The sequence below is a fragment of the Dama dama genome, chromosome 33 (assembly GCF_033118175.1).
Source record: "Dama dama isolate Ldn47 chromosome 33, ASM3311817v1, whole genome shotgun sequence".
Classification (NCBI taxonomy): Eukaryota; Metazoa; Chordata; class Mammalia; order Artiodactyla; family Cervidae; genus Dama; species Dama dama.
Genome location: NC_083713.1, coordinates 15,337,059 through 15,357,758, shown reverse-complemented (window position 1 = coordinate 15,357,758; position 20,700 = coordinate 15,337,059). Strand labels below are relative to the sequence as shown.

Below are 20,700 nucleotides of genomic sequence, written 5' to 3'. Positions count from 1 at the left end.
TACCAGACCATCTGACCTGCCTCTTGAGAAATCTCTATGCAGATTAAGAAGCAATAGTTAGAACTGGACATGGAACAAAAGAATGGTTCCAAATCAGGAAATGAGTGCATCACTTTGTTCATTTAAATTATATGCAGAGTACATCATGCGAAACACCAGGCTGGATGAAGCACAAGCTGGCATCAAGATTGCCAGGAAAAACATCAATAACCTCAGATATGCAGCTGACACCACCTTTATGGCAGAAAGCAAAGGAGCACTAAAGAACCTTTTGATGAAAGTGAAAGAGGAGAGTGAAAAAGTTGGTTTAAGACACAACATTAAGAAAACTAAGATCATGGCATCCGGTCCTATCACTTAATGGCAAATAGATGGGGAAATAATGGAAACAGTGAGAGACTTTATTTTTTTTTCGGACTCCAAAATCATTGCTGATGGTGACTGTAGCCATGAAATTAAAAGATGCTTGCTCCTTGGAAGAAAAGCTATGACCAACTTAGACAGCATATTAAAAAGCAGAAACATTACTTTGCCAACAAAAGTCTGTCTAATCAAAGCTGTGTTTTATCCAGTAGTCATGTATGGATGAGAGTTGGACTATAAAGAAAGCTGAGCACCAAAGAATCGATGCTTTTGAACTGTGGTGTTTGAGAAAAGTCTTGCGAGTCCCTTAGATTTCAAGGAGATCCAACCAGTCCATCCTAAAGGAAATCAATCCTGAATATTCATTGGAAGGACTGATGCTGAAGTTGAAACTCCAATCCTTTGGCCACCTGATGCAAAGAGCTGACTCATTAGAAAAGACCATGATGAAGGTTGAAGGTAGGAGGAGAACAGGATAACAGAGAATGAGATGGTTGGATAGCATCACCGACTCATGGACATGAGTTTGAGCAAGCTCTGAAAGTTGGTGATGGACAGGGAAACCTGGCGTGCTGCAATCCACGGGGTCGCAAATAGTCAGATACAACTGAGCAACTGAACTGAACTGACCTGAAACAAACAACAATCACATTATCATAAGCTTGTTTTTTTATTAGCCATTTATTTTAGATAAAGTATAAAATGCAACATAGTATTACATATATGATTGATGTATATAATTTATATATATAAAACATAAAAATAGCTCTCTTTAAAATCTAATATGTTTAGTCAATGTCTTCCAGAAAGGAAATGCATTTTGAAATTAATGAATTCTCATAAAAGAGTTTTGTGTCTAGAATAGCTGGGTTTTTTTGACCAAGTATTCAAATTGTGGCCATTTAAGAGATATGTTGAATTTGAAATATTGCAAGCAGATCGCTAAAAATAAGGTAATAATATTCAAGACTAAAATTTATTTTTTGTATTTTGTTTTCAGTTTGGGAAAGTGTGATGACAATATAAAGTTATTAAATGGTGTATATAGCATATGACCTTTAATATCTTTTTAGGAAACAGTTTATAATATACAGTATATGCTAGTTGCCCAATATAGATAGAGAAACAGGAATCAAAAATAAGATCTGTTTTCAATTAAGATGTCATGTGAGAATTATCAATAGCAAGACTGAATTGAGTTTAAAAATAGAAACAAACACTTCTATAAATTTTTTGAAAATTCTTGAAATTTTCTGAAAATCTAGAGTAATTAGCAATATATATATTTAAAATAAGAAGCAGGATTTCCAATTTACCAAGTAGTCAGGATATAGTCTGGATATTTACCAAGATGTATAGGATATAGGAGAATTTTGAGCATTACTTTACTAGCGTGTAAGATGAGTTCAATTGTGTGGTAGTGTGAGCATTCTTTGGGATTGTCTTTCTTAGGGATTGGAATGAAAACTGACCTTTTCCAGTCCTGTGGCCACTGCTGAGTTTTCCAAATTTGCTGGCATATTGAGTGCAGCACTTTCATAGCATCATCTTTCAGGATTTGAAAGAGCTCAACTGGAATTCCATCACATCCACTAGCTTTGTTTGTAGTGATGCTCTCTAAGGCCCACTTGACTTCACATTCCAGGATGTCTGGCTCTAGGTGAGTGATCACACCATTGTGATTATCTGGGTCGTGAAGATCTTTTTTGTACAATTCTTCTGCGTATTCTTGCCACCTCTTCTTAATATCTTCTGCTTCTGTTAGGTCCATACCATTTCTGTTCTGTATTGAGCCCATTTTTGCATGAAACGTTCCCTTGATATCTTTAATTTTCTTGAAGAGATCTCTAGTCTTTCCCATTCTATTGTTTTCCTCTATTTCTTTGCATTGATCTCTGAGGAAGGCTTTTTTATCTCTCCTTTCTATTCTTTGGAACTCTGCATTCAAATGGGAATATCTTTCCTTTTCTCCTTTGCTTTTCACTTCTCTTCATTTCACAGCTATTTGTAAGACCTCCTCAGACAACCATTTTGCCTTTTTGCATTTCTTTTCCATGGGGATGGTCTTGATCCCTGTCTCCTGTACAATGTCACGTACCTCCATCCATAGTTCATCAGGCTCTCTGTCTATCAGATCTAGTCCCTTAAATCTATTTCTCACTTCCACTCTCTAGTCATAAGTGATTTGATTTAGGTCATACCTGAATGGTCTAGTAGTTATCCCTGCTCTCTTCAGCTTAAGTCTGAATTTGGCAATAAGGCGTTCATGATCTGAGCCACAGTAATTCTCCAAGCCAGGCTTCAGCAATACGTGAACTGAGAACTTGCAGATGTTCAAGCTAGTTTTAGAAAAGGCAGAGGAACCAGAGATCAAATTGCCAATACCAGCTGGATCATCGAAAAAGCAAGAGAGTTCCAGAAAAATATCTGTTTCTCTTTTATTGACTACGCCAAAGCCTTTGACTGTGTGGATCACAATAAACTGTGGAAAATTCTGAAAGAGACGGGAATACCAGACCACCTGACTTGCCTCTTGAGAAACTTGTATGCAGGTCAGGAAGCAACAGTTAGAACTGGACATGGAACAACAGACTGGTTCCAAATAGGAAAAGGAGTACGTCAAGGCTGTATATTGTCACCCTGCTTATTTAACTTATATGCAGAGTACATCATGAGAAATGCTGGGCTGGAAGATGCACAAGCTGGAATCAAGATTGCCGGGAGAAATATCAATAACCTCAGGTATGCAGATGACACCACTGTATGGCAGAGAGTGAAGAGGAACTAAAAAGCCTCTTGATGAAAGTGAAAGAGGAGAGTGAAAAAGTTGGCTTAAACTCAACATTCAGAAAATGAAGATCATGGCATCCGGTCCTATCACCTCATGGGAAATAAATGGGGAGACAGTGGAAACAGTGTCAGACTTTATTTTTGGGGGCTCCAAAATCACTGCAGGTGGTGACTGCAGCCATGAAATTAAAAGACACTTATTCTTTGAAAGGAAAGTTATGACCAACTTAGATAGCATATTAAAAAGCAGAGACATTACTTTGCCAACAAAGGTCCATCTAGTCAAAGCTATGGTTTTTCCAGTGGTCATGTATGGATGTGAGAGTTGGACTGTGAAGAAAGCTGAGCACCAAAAAATTGATGCTTTTGAACTGTGGTGTTGTAGAAGACTCTTGAGAGTCCCTTGGACTGCAAGCAGATCCAACCAGTCCATCCTAAAGGATATCAGTCCTGGGTGTTCACTGGAAGGACTGATGCCCTAGCTGAAATTCTAATACTTTGGCCACCTGATGCAAAGAGTTGACTCATTAGAAAAGATCATGATGCTGGGAGGGATTAGGGGCAGGAGGAGAAGGGGACGACAGAGGATGAGATGGCTGGATGGCATCACTGACTCGATGGGCATGAGTTTGAGTAAACTCTGGGAGTTTGTGATGGACAGGGAGGCCTGGTGTTTTGGGATTCATGGGGTCGCAAAGAGTCGGACACAACTGAGCGACTGAACTGAACTAAACTGACTTATAGGATATATGGTCTCAATCCAGAGGAACAAAGATAAAGCTACTAATAGTTTTTGGTAATCAAAGTAAAATTACTTGAGGATATATAGTTAAATTATTTCTCATAAATCAATATCATGATAAAGTAGATAATAAAATTAATAATTCATTGAAAAGTATAATATTTATTTTATATTTCTAGGATTTTTAAAAAAATACATACTATAGTTGTACATGCTTCCTCATAATTCAGTTGGTAAAGAATCCGCCTGCAATGAAGGAGAACCCTGTTTGATTCCTAGGTGGGGAAGATCCACTGGAGAAGGAATAGCTTACCCACTCCAGTGTTCTGGGGCTTCCCTTGTGGCTCAGCTGGTAAAGAATCTGCCTGCAATGTGGGTGACCTGGCTTCAATACCTTGGTTGGGAAAATCCCCTGGAGAAGGGAAAGGCTACCCACTCAAGTATTCTGGCCTGGAGAATTCCGTGGACTGTATAGTCCATGGGGTCTCAAAGAGTCGGACACAGCGTGAGCGACTTTCACTTTCATAGTTGTTAACTTGCAAGTTACATGGCATTGAATAACAATTTAAACTATAAATGTAGGCATACTCTTTCTCACCAAAGTAGAAGTTTATAACATATAGAATAAGTAAATTATAGAATTATGTATAGCTAAGTTAAGGAGCTTTCAAGTAGAATATTCAAGAAAAAGAAATTGCAATTTTTAAATTAAATCTGGTAATTAAATGACTATTATGGTAGTTAATGTTTAAACTTACACTTGTTTTCCTGGTGATTATAATTCATTTTATTTTATTAATTTTTATTGGAGTGCATAGTTGCTTTAAAAAATCATGTTAGTTTTTGCTGTACAGCAAAATGAATCAGCTATATGTATACACATAGCCCTCTTTTTTGAATTTTCTTCACCCTTGGGTCACCATAGAACACTGAGTAGATTTCCCTGAGTTATAGAGAGATTCTCATCAGTTATCTATTTTATACATAGTACCTGCATTCTTATAAATGCTATGTTATTAGTGAGGGCAAATATGAAAAATCAAGGCTTACACCCTGAGTCAATGTTATCGCCTTAATTATTATATTTCACTTCTCTCCCGTGAAATACATTTTCTCTAAACATCAGTCTTAGGCCTTTCTTCTCTCTCATTCTCTCCAAGCCATCTAAAATCAAGCTTTTTCCAGGCAAACCCAGCACTTATTAAGTTCATTAATTACCTTTCCTGAATATTTAATATAAGATACCTCTCCACCACTCTCACTTTTTTCTTCAAAAAGCTTTTGCCTTTACTTGTGTGTATCTTTAACTCATATTTATCCCTTCCCACAAAACTGGGTCGTTTTTATCACTACTCTGAATCTCTATCCCTGAGACTTGAAGTCAATGCTCAATTATTTTTTGAACAGTTCAGTGAATCTGTGGTATAAAACCCAATTAAATACAGAAGACTGTTGTTAAAATCAAAACACCTTTTGAATAAATAAAAACATAAAAGCCATGTAATTTTTTTTTTCATTTTTTTGGTCTACACGCTGAAAGGATCCTTGTTAAAATAATCATTAAACTATCTTTGGCTAAGGTTATGTGAGAGAACATTTTGATCAGTTGACTCATTAATTATCCAAAATTTTGTCTAAATTGATGATCTGAAATAAAAGACTCATAAAATCAACTCAAGGAATTGTGGTATTTTGTGTCATGTTTCTTATTTTCTCATTATGAACATGCCACCTTTATTTTCTTGAGCTGCTAACCATCAAACACAGTCTTGGGGAAAATTGTGACTTAATTTTCAGGTTTGAACTGGACATAAAAACTGACCAGCTACTGGGCTTTGCACCTTTCATGAATCTGAAAGCAGTGCTTTATTAGCTGTTTGTCATATAATCCATATGCATGATTTTTCACTTCCTTTTAGAAAAGAGCCACAACCACAATTTATATAGGTACATCTACACTGCCAGTCAGAAACATCACATCTATAAATAGACTATATACAGTATAAAAGCTTATGACAATAAGGCAGTTTTCATAGCACCAAATCATTCCTTGAACATTTGTCGATTATAAATGAGTTGAAATTAAATCAATGTAATAATTTATCTTAAAAAGATATATTTAATTTATGCTGTTTCAAATGTCTGAATTTTATAATTCATATAATTTATGTTAGTCATTTTAAAATATAACCGTTTCAAAGAACTTATGACGCCACTAGAGTAAATAGGTAACATTTTAATCTAGGAAAAACAAAACTTTCAAAATTGTTCTTGCTCTAAGAAAATGTCTGAAGGTTGAATTTGATTTTGAAAATACAAGTGTACAAGTAAGTGATTTTAAGCCAGGGTTAGAATTGTGTGTTATCAACATATTTATGACAATATAATTGTGCTAATGTCATTGCTTTCTGAAAATTTTTTGTAAAGAGTCATGAAACAGGTGCAGATAATCCAGTTTTACCTCTTATCTCAGTAGCTTGTGAACAGCTGACTTGGTGGAACAAGGAAACAGGGTTAAATTGGAATATGCTGCTAAAAAACACTGCCACAGAGACTGATCCTGAATAAGTCAGTTCTTCCACTTCCATCATTTTTTTATACCATCAAGGGACCCAAAGCATTTCCCACCAATAATAGCACCCATAGGTCTCTGTGTATTTAACAATTTCAAGCAGAGTTATGTATCTGTTGTATACTATTGTATACTGAAACACTACTTAGAAATATCAATATAACACTTGCCTATATGTTATTTGTCCAGAGCAGCAAAACAAAATTTTTCTTGCAGAAATGAAAGAGTATGTTTCTAATTTAGAGGAAAGTGGGCCATTATTTTTTCCCCAAAATGCATGATAATATGCAATATATCACTTAAAAAGGATTTATACATATAAACTTGCTTATTAACTTCTTGTTAAGTTTGCTTTATTAGAATTCCTACACTGGCAAATCAAAATCATTCATTGGAAAATCATTTTTCTGGTTTAATATCAAATCAACTTTTTGTTATAAGATAGCCATTCAAGATTTTGAGTCTTAGTAGCTAATGTAGTTAATATCCTGAAGCCTTGTTTAGAATCATCATCACTTAGATGATAGTTCCTCTATTCTAGGACTAAACACAGTTCAAAAGCTGTAAATATACTCAAAAGTTTTTTAAGATTATTTTTTTCTGATATGATTTTTGATTAGGAAACATATAAATATTGATGAAGAAGCTAATCAAAGCTTCATTTTCAAAGTGAGTACTTAATCTTATCTTGGAGTATTTGGGAACTAGTAAGTTTACCCAACTAAATGCAACGTATAGTGACTATAAAGTAATGCTTGAGCAACATTGACTTAATTGCTATGGAAATTTAATTTTATTCACAGAAACATACTCTATCTTAATGCAAGCCTTGCAGATATTTCTGTGATTAATATTAGAGCACTTTTGAATAACTGATAAAAAAAAAAAACCTTAATGTAACACATGTGATGACAGCTGTTTAGAGATTGAAGAATTTATAAAATGAAGCAGAATCCCTCAAAGAATATTATTCATGCTCAAAAGCATGAGTAACAAAATGTAATTAGACACAGGGTCCTAAACAAAGAGTAAATAGGTTTTGACTATTGCTGCTATACATATCCTATAAGTGCAAATGTTAAATGTTCTCTAAGTGAAGTAAAAAAGTCAATTGTACCTAACATCTCAGTCCTCACATACCACATACATACACATACACACACACACACAAAGTTGAAAGATACATAATTGGGTACTATGGTAACTGAAAATGAGAAAAGTATAAAATTCATCATTATTTGATGCTACTACTTCTTTAATTTCCTTTATTAATTTAATCTGAATTTTCTTTATTGATTAAATGAAAAACTATATCTCTGACTTCTTTCCGTAAGTCAATCCTTTATTTCTTTTCTCAAATGGATATTATATTTACATATCACTTTTGGGGGAAAGTGAATTTAAATATAAGAAACTTTGTAGTATGCTTAAACAGCATAAAATGCTGATTAAATCTACATATTTTAAACTATATTGCAATTAAAATTTCTATGTAAACAGCAATTAATTAAAGGACAATATTTTCACAGAGGTTATAAAATAGTCTATGGATTCTAATTATCAAATTGAAAATTTATCTTTAATTTACAAATAGGGCTGATAGATGAGACAAGGTCTGTTATGTTAACAAATTTGTTCTGCTTAATTGTAACTCAAAATTCTGAAGTGCTACAGAAATAAATATCTATTTAAAATGAGAAGGAATATAAAGCCCATTTTGAAGTAACTCAAAAGTTTTGCTTCCATCTCAACACAGATTAAGAAAAAAAGTCCAGAGGCTAGTAAAATTTCTTGGTAATTTAACTATAAGAAATGATGTTAATAGCATGGATTCAGTGTAGGTTAGAAATTGAAGTTTCCTGAAGGCATTCTCCTAGATGTTTCATGCTCACAACAAAGTTTATACTGAATTCACTACTTGCACTGTCTGATGAAATCAATCCATAGTGAGCTGCATAAAATACTGAATTTTAATTCAGAGCAATTATCTTCATTTGACAGTGGCAACAATCACTCTTTCACTTCATTAAAGTTCAGTAAAATTGTTTCTCAAATGGGTACTATATTAGGGAAATGCAAAGTAAAACCATAATAAAATATCACCTCACATCTATTAGGTTGACTAATATCAAAAAATAAAAACGAAAGCAGAAAGCAACAAGTGTTGTTTAGATGTAGAATACTGGAGCTCTTGTGCACTATTGGTGGGAATGTAAAAGGGTGACGTCTGTATGGAAAACACTGTAGAGATTCCTCAAATATTTGAAAATAGAGTTATTATATGATTCAGCAGTTCCATTACTCGTCATGTATCTAAAATAATTAAATAATAACTTTAAAAGAATTTAAAATAACTTGAGCAATATTTGCACGCTCACATTTGTGTGTATGTGTTAGTCGCTCAGTTGTGTCTGACTCTTTGCAACCCCATGGACTGTAGTTTACCAGGCTCCTTTGTCCATGGAATTCTCCAGGCAAGAATATTGGAGTGGGTTACCATTTCCTGCTCCAGGGGATCTTCCTGACTCAGGGATCAATAGCAATATCATCCACAATAACCAAGTAATGGAAGTATTTGATAATGGACTGAATTATGTTTCACCAAAATTCATTGGCTAAAACCTTAACCCCTACTGTGACTGTATTTAGAGACAGGACCCTAAGGAGATAATGAAGGTTAAATGAGCTTATAGTATGGAATCCTAAACCAATAGGCCTTGTGTCTTATAAAAAGAGGAAGAGACACCAAAAGTGTGCGCATGCAGAGAAAGACCATGTGAGGACACAACCAGAAGGTGATGGTATGTGGAAAAGAATGCTCAGAGCAGCATAGCTTGTATACTGAAAGTAGATTTTCTTTAAATAATAAATAAGCTAGATGGGCTGTAGTGCCTAGAAGGGGAAAAAGGAATCTTCTCAGATAACAGTGTTAGTATTGTCCCTTGCTATATAACAAATCACCATAAGCTTAAGTGGGTTAAAAAAAAAAACAAACACATTAAATATCTCAGTTTCTGTAACAAGTCTGACAAGGTTTAGTTGCATTCTCTGCTTAAGAAAGTAACTCGGCTACAATCAAGGTGTCAACTGAACTGAGTTCTCATTTGTAGGATCAATTAGGGAGGAGTCTACTCAAGCTCACTCAAACTGGCAGCATTCAGTACTATATGGTTGTAGGACTGATCTCCTCAGCTCCTACAGAGCCTATAGAAAATGAGAAAACTTTAGCAAAATAGAATCCTATGTAACAATATAATCAGTGGAATAAAACCCCATCACTTTAATCAGAAAATATAACCAATTTACAAGTCACATCCCATGTACAAGTGTTTTTGTGTGTGTGTGTGTGGGTTTATGTTGTCATTTTTCTTGACTATATTATTAGAAGGAAATTTTCTGAGTCATATGGTAAGCTATGTTTAAACTTCTGAGGAACTATCATACCATTTCCAAAGAGGCTGCATCATTTTGCATCCCCACTAGCAATATGCAGGGGTTGCAATTTCTCCATATCCTTGACAATATGCTTTATTATCTGTCTTTTTGGTTATAATTGTTTTAGCGGGTGTGAAGTGACTATCATTGGGGTTCTAATTTGTATTACCCTGATGAAGGATAATTGTTTTAAATATGGATATTTATGAGGTGAAAATTCATTGTGATTCAACTACTCTTCTGTATGTTATTATTCATCAAGTTATTTTAAAAAAAGTGTCAGTGAGACCGCACTATGATGTGCAGATTGGTTGTATGATATTCAGCAACCAATAGCATTATCTCATCTGTCCAATGTGAATGCACTACTTCAGATGGAAGTCTTAGCGAATCATTGTACCTGGTCTCTTTTCCAACTGATGCTCCATCAAAACTGAGAGATGGAGACAGAGTATGCATGTGCATATATGTGTGTGTGTATGTGTATGCGTGTGTGTATGTGTGAAAGAGAGAGGGCCAGAGGAGAGAGAGACAGAGAGAGAACTGGTACCTACATTATTACCTATCACTTAGTAGTGATTAGGAAGGGGAAACTACGTAACTGATCAAGACTTACAGCTGTAACTATGTAGTCTGCAAGCAAGTGGGAAGACACTTTACCTGAGTTTAGCATTAAATATTAACACAGTGTCAGGAGGAAAATGGAAGAATTTAGGGAATTATTGATCATTCAGTTCATATATGCATATTGAATCTGGATAGAAAGTTATATCAAAGTGAAAAAAATGCTTACATGGTCTGTGGTACTCCATAGATATTTATTCAGAGCTCTCTGTGCAATCAAATTCTCTGAAACCCTGCTGCTTTAATGTATTTTGAATACTGGGTAAATGTTAGGAAGGTAGTCCTACTTTTTCATAAAGTAAATGCTATGAAAAGTACATGAAATTTAATTCTGTGGCTTTGCTGGTGATAGCTAAACATTTTTTTTTTCCTTTTTGCCAGTGAATATTAAACAAGTAACGTCTACCCCAAGGTAATTGGTAAATTATATAATACCGTGGCAATTAATGTCAGGGGTGGCAAATGAAAATCATGTATACAAATATAGCTTGCTCTTGTGGACATAAAGTGAGAACATACAATGTTAACAGTATGCTTCTTTTACTGGGAGTATATTGGATTGTGTTTTGAAAATGTTATTTCTTTCTTTGTGGATGGTTCTCAAGGGTAAGAGATAAAGAATCTTGCCAGAAAAAAAGTGGAGAAGTAGAACTTCTAAAGTTTATTATTTTTTTATTGGTTTGGTCAGAGATTGTGAAAGGGGAATCTTTCCTGCTTAACACATGCTTTAACTTGAACATCTGTAGTCTTCTTTTCCCCATCTGTGGCAAAATGAACTCTATTAATACATCTCTCCAGGTTCATTCTTGCAGTTCATAAAGGCAGTTTGCATATTAAGATGAATAAACAGCACATATCATTTTATCACATGAGTTTGAGCAAACTCTGGGAGATAGTGAAGGACAGGGAAGCCTGGTGTGATGCAGGGTCGCAGAGTCGGAAATGACTTAGCAACTGAACAACAACAACAAAATCATTTCATCATTCATAAAGCTTTTGAAGAAGAATAAGTTCTATTTTTAATTCCTTTATTCAAAATGCTTGCTCTAAAGACAGATCTTACATCTGATCTCAGCAATACGTTTCTGCCTGATTTGAGGTGGTGTTAATGAAAGAGTAAAGGGTCAGTGAGTATAAAGATATGTGGAGGAAATCAAAGAGTGAGAAAGTTAAAGCACTGCAGCATGTGCCTGCTGGATGTCAATAATATTGTTAGTGATCCTTAAACGTGATGTATAGTCAGAAAGAAAGTGACTAAACACTATGAGGTAAGGGATTGATTATTCTCTCTTTTTATCCTTAATACCATTTTTTTTTTTACATTCTACATGAAAGCAAAATAAAAGCAACATAAAAATCTATTTATTTATTTTATAACAGAATTACCTTACTATCTGGGAAATATTAATTTTGAGATAGTTTAATCTTCATTTCCTAATGTTTCCTTCTTGTCTATTGTAAAATGTACATAAATATGTAATTTTGAGCATATTTAATGTGTACAGTTTCAATAGTCTTTAAAATCATTTTTTAGTCTTTATGAACCCTAAGCATGTACTTAGGCAAATTTTCTAAACTATCATTCAGATTTATAAATAGCTCACTAAGCATAGGTTCTTTTGAAAATCAAGTTGGTTATGATTGTCTTAAGAAAGATTATTTATCTAATTTGGTAAGCCATGATATGAAACCATGATAATCACTAAGAAAGCAGAGATTCCTAATTTTCATAAAATAGGGCCAAGTGTAGGGATGGTCATTTGGAAGCAATGTCACAGCTTAAATAGTGAAACCATGTTATTCTCCATAATCAGTCTTAGTTGCCTGCTAAGTCTATGCAATGGAGGCTGACAGTCTTGGGTCCTGAGTTATCCTAATTGAATGTTGTACTATCACAAACTCCTGAATTGGTTTTGTAAATGTTTACTATTCAAGAAACTTCTCTACTTTTGGAGTTAGGGATATTAGTAAAAAAACAAATTGTTCTTCTTTCCATATTCTCAGATAACTTCCCTCAGGCTATTCTCTGTAATTTAATTCTCCACAGAAGCTTGAATGCTTGGTTATCTATAGTGACACGGTGAAGGATTTGTACTGCTAAAGCATTTCTTAGTCATGAAGCAAGATAAAATGGCACTACTTCTCATTACCAAAAATGAAGGTGGGTAAACGGTGTGGAGCAGTAGATGTTTGGGTATGAGAGCAAATCTTCACTTAGTATTACTTTAGTATTTCATGGATGAGTCATCAAATGCAAAAGATTGTAAAGCTTTAATGACTCTACAGAATTTTTTTTTGAAATATTATTACATTTCATTGTAATCATTAACGGTGCTTAAAGTGAAAGTCGCTCAGTCATGTCCAGTGCTTTGCAACCCCATGGACTAGACAGTCCATGGAACTCTCCAGGCCAGAATACTGGAGTGGGTAGCCATTCCCTTCGCCAGGGGATCTTCCCAACCCAGTGATGGAACCTAGGTCTTCTGTGTTGCAGGTGGATTCTTTATCAGCTGAGCAACCAGGGGATTGTGTTTACAGAAGTGGTATAACTAGAATTGTTCCTTTTTCACAGGTATTTATTAACCTTTTTCTCTGTGTCAGGTATTATTTTAGACAACACTGGAAATACAGTGGGCAAATAAGAGAGAAAATTTTTATGCTCCAGAGTGGTTTGCTTTTGGGGGAGTGAGGAGAACAGTTAAATAATAAATAAAGAAATATACACACAAATGGGAAAATATGTGGTACTATGTGCAATAAATAAAATGAAACAGGGTTTTGTGATAGACAGTGCCTAGTGGATACGTAATAGTTCAAAGGAGGTTTATGTGAAGGAAGAATAAGAAATTAGGTCTTGAACAAATTTTGGAATGAGAAGAATCAATAGAGAATGAGTTAATAAAAGATTGTAGAAGCAGAAATAGAGGTAATCTAACAATTTTGTTTTTAATTTTGTTCTATCAACAGGCTCTTATCATTCAGAGTGAACAGATGACACTTGTGAGGTTCAACTTTTGTTGGCTGTTTTATATAAACTTCATTATCTTTTTTAGACCACTATATAAAAGCTATTTCTTCAGAATCAGTGTTTTTTCTAATTGTCAAAAATTATTCATACCTCTTGAAATAAGACATACTTGGGAGACACCTCCCAATGTCATAAAAGAAGCAAAAGTCACCTGAGGATTATCTAGGAAAATGTAATTAGTGTACTCATTATTACTATTGATTAAAGGATCTAGACTTTGTGAAGTTGTATACTAATTTGCATATTTCTCCAGATGGAACTGACAACCCCAGAGATTAGAATTTATGGCTCTATTGAACATTACCCCGTTATCCTAACATTGCCTAGCTTTGTAAATGCCATTTGGACTGGTTTTAACATTTGTTTCCCTGATTAATGAGTATAAAAATTGTGTGATGCTTGTTTATTTTTATTGGAGCTGGAGTCATGTTTTAATTTTTTAAACATATTTTATTATGTGAAACATAACTTAATCTTGGTTGCTACAGTCAATGGCATCCATAATGCTCTCCTTTCTTGCTTATCTGGATGTAAGAGAAAACAGAGAACTCTCTGATCTGAGAATTATTCCAGTATGTTTGTAAAAAAAGATGGTGATATTTGGTTTTGTCTTCATTTTCATTCGTTTTGCTGACTGCTCTCATGGGGCATTCTCATTACCTGAAAAGATACTTCCTAATTCTTTCATCCCCTAAACTGCAATAGCGTCTACTGCTACTTCTTCAATCACCCATTCACATAAAATCAACTAGTCCCAATTAGGTACTAACTCATAAATCCTAAAGTCATTCATCCTAATTTCTGATTCTTCTTCTGATAATTCTTATCCTTAGTAGTCTCAGTTTATAGTGCCACTGTACTTGCTCCTGAATCTCAGAAAGACTTCAGTACCTTGATATTTTCCAACCAGATTATTGACTCTCTTTTACCCTTTCTGACGTGTTTTCTATCTCTACATTTTCTCTACATTTTCTATCTCTACATGATGATGTGTCGGAACTGCTTTCTCACAGTCATCTTAATTTCCTTTCTTGCACTTGTAGCTTTACTTCATACCAGTGGACAAGATCCTAATCCAGAATGATGACTGTATTCACTTTCTTTAGTGCTATGTAAAGGAAGCTAATCCATATTTTAAAAACAAAACAATTAAAAAACACATCCTACAATTTATTTTATTTGATGAGAATCCACATGAGCCATGCATTTGTTTATAAATTTCTATAGTCTCTTTTAATCTACAGTTTCATTTTCCATCTTTCCCTCTTCATGACGGAAATTTATTTGTTGAATAATTAATAACATGTGTTTTATATTTGAGTTGTTTATCCTACAGAGTTTTCCATCATCTTTTTTTTTTTTCCTTTCTTTTTGAATGACTTCTGATATATCGTGGTATTGTTTAACATGGTCCCCCTCTCACTGTGTTATAAGTTGGATGTGAAGACTTGTAGTTCAGGTTACTACACTGATGTGTATTCCATCAGGAGGCACATGGATTGTGTTTCAAAATAGTAATATTCTGGTTTTATCATTACTTCTTCATTTATTATAAAACTAGAATATTGCCATTTTGAAGCCTCTAGTTAATTGGTATATTTTGAAACTCATCATCATGGCTACAACTATAAAGAAAGACAGACATCATTCAGGTGCCTCCTGATGCTTTCATCAATGAAACACATCCATGAAGTATTCTTGAACCACAAGCCTTCACATCCAGCTTGCAACACAGTGAACAGGGGATCATGCTAACCAACACCAACAACAGAAATAGATGCAAGAGATGCAGGTTCAATTCCTGGGTCAGGAAGATTTCCTGGAGTAGGAAATGGCAGTCCACTCTGGTATTTTTGCCTGGGAAATATCAAGGACAGAGGAGCCTATACAACCATGAGGTTGTATATAGTTGGACATGACTGAGTGACTGCACAATACTAGTGCTCTTCTTCATTTATTATTTGGAATACTTTCTAAAAGGAAACTTTTTTCACCAGCTCTTTTGCTACCTAGAGGCAGTTCAAATAGAAAAGGTGGAATAAATGCAGTATTTTCCCCTTTATTTACCAGTTTACCAGAGTTATCATTTGGTTCCTTGAATCCTTCAAAAGGGATAATGGGGCCATGTGTGTGTGTACATGATTTTATCTTTATGAACTCATGAATTTATACATATCTGACATGCTTAAATCCAGCAAAGCTTTTATGCTCATTTAGAAGATCTTTGGCCAGTGGAGATTCCTTAAAATGGCTGTTGAGCTTTTTTTGAGATGACCTTGGTAATACTTTATAACTTTCCTGCTTTCTGCTATTCTAATATACTTACAGATTCATTCTTAGGTTATTATTAATGGAAATAATGTTTAAAGACCGCAGTCTGTGACTTCAGTCATGCTGATTGCTACTTGTATTTTTTAAATTGTTTCTAGGTCTTTAAGTGGACAGAGTTAGCAAATATGTATTATTTGATTTCTTTTTGAAAATTTCAGGGTACATTCATGCTGATAACTCATTCATCTCAGAACTGCAGACCTTAAACTCATAGAACTTAAACACTCAACATTAGCTGTAAAACTCTGTTAAAGCTTCACAAAATGAAACACATAAACCTAAAATTAGTTTTCTTTAATTTGAGGGAGGAGAGTATCTGATTTTAGGAAAAACTGATACCCATTTCTTTTTAAACTTTCCCTTTGAAAAAGATATATTTCCAAAATTTCAGCCAGTCATTTCCCTAAAATTGATGTTGATGAGTTGTTTAAAATAGTAGCTAAAGAAGCTGAAACTCCAATACTTTAGCCACCTGATGCAAAGAGTTAACTCTTTTGAAAAGACCCTGATGCTGGGAAAGATTGAAGGCGGGAGGAGAAAGGGACGACAGAGGGTGAGATGGTTGGATGGCATCACTGACTCAATGGACATGAGTTTGTGTAAACTCTGGGAGTTGGTGATGGACAGGGAGGCCTGGCATGCTGTGGTTCATGGGGTCACAGAGAGTCGGACACGACTGAATGACTGAACTGAACTGAAAGTCTTTGAGTATATTCAGTGAGCATCAAAATACAATAAATGAATAGCATATTAATATGTATGTGATTAATAATTCATTTACAAAATTATAATCAAAGTACAGTGTTTTACAGGATTATGTTAGATTCTCTAGTGTGACTTTACCTTACAATTTAGAGGAATCTACATTTGAATAAAAATGTGCACCCTTTGCTTCCAACTAATTCTAGCATTAAGCTGTCAAGAAGCTATGTTAAAGCTCCCATGACACCTGAATATGTTCTTGCTTTGTCTACAGATAAAAAGCTTTTGACTTTAGCAAATTAGTGGTAGATTCTTTTTGTTATAGTGATTTATTACTTTCACATTATATAATTTTTTCATTTGATAAATATTATTGGGCACATAACTTCCAGGAGGCACTGTTCGAGATGCTAGGGAAATTATAGTAAAGAAGCCTAGTAATAATACCACACCTGGTACTGGACTTAATGGGGAGATGAGAGAAAGTCTGTCAACCATCTAATTCATATGTGTCAGCTGTTTATAAGACAAAATAGGGCAAAAAAAAGGAATGAGAGAGACTAGATTATGTTATTATAACAAATAATAACTATATTATTTGTTACTCTAGATAGGGTGTCAGGGAACACCTGCTGTTTGTACCACCTTCATAATTCTGATACCATTTTTTAAGAAAAAATCTCAAAATCAGCAAGAGTCTACCTGGCAAATATCAACCTAATAGCTAGGAGTCCTGATAGTTAATAAGAAACACTATAGCAAGAGATTAGCTTTCAAAGTGTGACCTGCTTCTCAGGCCACATGAGATTTTAATAATGTGCTTCTACATATAATCATTGTACAGACATTGCTTGGTATGTGGAATGTGCTGGGCACTGTGATTGATGCTGGAAGTACAGAGAAAAACTTAAGTTCAGGAACTGAATAGTTGGACAAACCTACCATGTGCATCTTAGCATCCCAAGTCTTCTGAATCATCTTTGGGAAAGAAGTTAAATCTTGTATTAAATGTTTTCAAAGTCCCTATAGATTATTTTAGTGTGGAGTCAGAGTTAAGAATGAATAACTGGGAGAGGAATGCAGTTGTAAATTTCTGTTTCAGCATCTACCAACAGAATTTCACCTGTGTTTCTCACTTGTAGTTCCTAAGGCTACCATAAGATAACATTCTCCTTTCTCTTGCTCTTCCAAAAATATCCTCACAGTTTTCAGGTCACTAGAACGCTGTATTCTAAAGCTGCAAATGGAAGTTTTATAGACAGGCTTTTCATTTGTGACCTGACACTTGTATTGACTCTGAACTCATATTGGCCTTTCATCTATGGTTTCTGAGCCACAGACCTCTTCTGTTGCCACTCTGTTTTCTTTTTCAAGCAAGAAGTTTAGTTTCATGGCAACTGATATATTTATTTGTTGCACTTGTTCTCTTTTTACTAAGATTCTTCCACAAGAGTAAGGAAGAATGACTCCCCATGATGCCTGCATCTTAACTGCAAGTACCTGTGAATATGGACTTTCCCAGGGCTCAGTGGTAAAGAATCCATCTGCAGTGCAGGAGCCGTAGGAGACACAAGTTCAGTCTTGGGGTCTGGAAGATCCCTTGGATGAGGGCATGGCAACCCACTTCAGTATTCTTGCCTGGAGAATCCCATGGACAGAGGAGCCTGCTGGACCACGGTCGATGTGTGTGTGTGTGTGTGTGTGTGTGTGTGTGTGTGTGTGTGTGTGTGCTAAGTCGCTTCAGTGGTGTCCAACTCTTTGTGACCCTGTGGATTGTAGCCTGCCAGGCTCTTCCAGGCAAGAATATTGGAATGCGTTGCCATACCCTCATCCAGAGGATCTTTCCAACCCAGGGATCAAACCCATGTCTCTTACATCTCCTGCATTGTCAGGTGGGTTCTTTACCAGTAGCTCCACCTGGGAAACCCCAGGCTACAGTCTAGAGGGTCGTGAAGAGTCTGACACGACTGAAACGACTTAGCACACACACATGCACTTGTGTATATATTAGGCTACTTGGCAAAGGGAAATGAAGGTAGCAAATGGAATTAGGTTGCTAATTAGCTGACATTTAGATAGGGAGATTAGCTTGTATTATCCAGTTGAGTTAATTGTAATCAAAGGGTCCTTAAATGTGGAAGAGGGAGAAGAGTCAGAGTGGTGTCAAGTCAGAAATACTCGAAAGGCCTTTGCTACTTTTGAAGGAACGCAGCCACAGCCAAGGAATGCAGGGAGCCTCCAAAAACTGAAAAAGATAGAGAACTGAACTCTTGGTTAGAGCTTCAGTAAAGGAACACAGCCCTGCAGACAACTTTTTGTAACCTGGTGAGACCCATTTTGGACTTCAGACCTCTAGAGCTGTAAGATAATACATTTGGTTGCCTCAAGCTACTGAATTTATGGTAATTAGTTACCACAAAGGAAAGGAAGCCAATGCAGTACCAAAGGTTTTTTGTTTGTTTTTTAATTGAAATATAGTGCCCTGGTGGCTCAGATGGTAAAGAATCTGCCTGCAGTGCTGGAGACCTGAGTTCAATCCCTAGGTCAGGAAGATCCCCTGGAGAAGGGAATGGTAACCCACTCCAGTATTCTTGCCTGGAGAATTCCGTGGACGGAGGAGCCTGGCAAGCTACAGTCCACGGGTCCCAAAGAATAGGACACGACTGAGTGACTATTGCTTCAGTTCTCATGATTGCCTTACAACGTTGTGTTGGTTTCCGCTATACAACAATGTCAATCAGTCACATGTATACATGTAAGCCCTCCCTCTTGAGTCTCTCTGAACATATCCTGTCCCTCTAGGTCATCACAAAACACCAAGCTGAGCTCCCCATGCCAGGTAGCTTCTCACTAGATATTTTACACACGGTAGTTTGCATATGTCAATGCTACTCTCTCAATCCATCCCACCTTCTCCTTCCTATCCTGTGACTGATTCAAGGGTCTTAACCCTGGAAAACTGCCTCCAATATAAATAAATTATGCAATAATTTTTCCTTTTAGATACAGCAGTTCATCAAGTAAATAAGCCTCCATAGGTTCATTCATTACCATTCTAGACATCCCCAAATGTGGATGTGTTCACAGAGTGTGTATAGTTTAGACTGTGGCATATCCATTATATTACAAAATCAAGTTTAATTTTGATTAAGAACAAGTCCAGTAAAGGGTTCCCACGTAATGTGTCAAGTTTTAGAACTGGTTATATTATGTCTTATCCAAGCAAAAATTTCATGCCAAAAGTCATGCTGATACTACCAAAGGTTGTACTAATCAAAGTTGCTGACAAAGCTAAGGCTAAGTCATCACCAAAAGGATTTAATTCTTAGCGGAATTAGCAGATAATAGTTTATACACTAAATTTTAAAACTTTTTTATTTAACTAAAATAGACTTGGATGATGATGAGGTTGTACATTATTATCTCTGTTTTAAATGTGAAAATTTTGAGGAACAACTTAGGAGAGTGCTTCCTGGACTTATTTTCCATTTTTGCTTATTGCTTTTCAGAGAAAAATCAAAGCTTAATCATAGATTGGAGTAATGGAATCAAACAAAAGTGAAAAAACGACTCAAAATTCAGAGGTGAAACAGTGATAGGATCCAAGACACACTGTGAGCAAGGTTTTAACTCCAGAGCTTCTGTAATGATTGAAGTAGAGCTAAGAAAACTTGTGGTGGACAAACTGTGCCTTTCCTCAGTCATCATGAAACCAGGAATTCAGGTCCAAAAGGTCTGTTATGCTTTAAAAATTCTCTTCAAGGGTGTATTAAGTGCAAAGGTAATATAATAAAATAAGAACTAAAAGGTAGAGATTTCAGTCACAGCTCTGGCCTTCTCTCGAACACAAACTATCAATGTTTTTCATTCCCTGCATCTCACATTCTTCCCTAGGAGAGGACTGATCTTCTGAAATCCGGAAATTCCAGTTGCCTATGTTCTTTTCAGATAAAGCTTGCAGGGGAAAAATATAACTTCTGTGAAGTTTTATTGAGTAGGTATTTTCTATGTCCTTTGCCTTCTCTTCCTGAGACTCTAGGAAATATAGAGCCACTCCTCCTTGAGGATTAGTGGAAGCCCTCTTCATTGAGACTTAGATCTTGCCGGTCAAAA

The 20,700-nt window shown here is 35.5% G+C and overlaps 1 protein-coding gene across 1 annotated transcript in view; it reads left to right on the top strand.

The window, feature by feature from the left end:
• Positions 1–20,700, top strand: part of ZNF804A (zinc finger protein 804A) — a 319,276-nt gene that overhangs the window by 171,357 nt on the left and 127,219 nt on the right. The window lies entirely within an intron of this gene.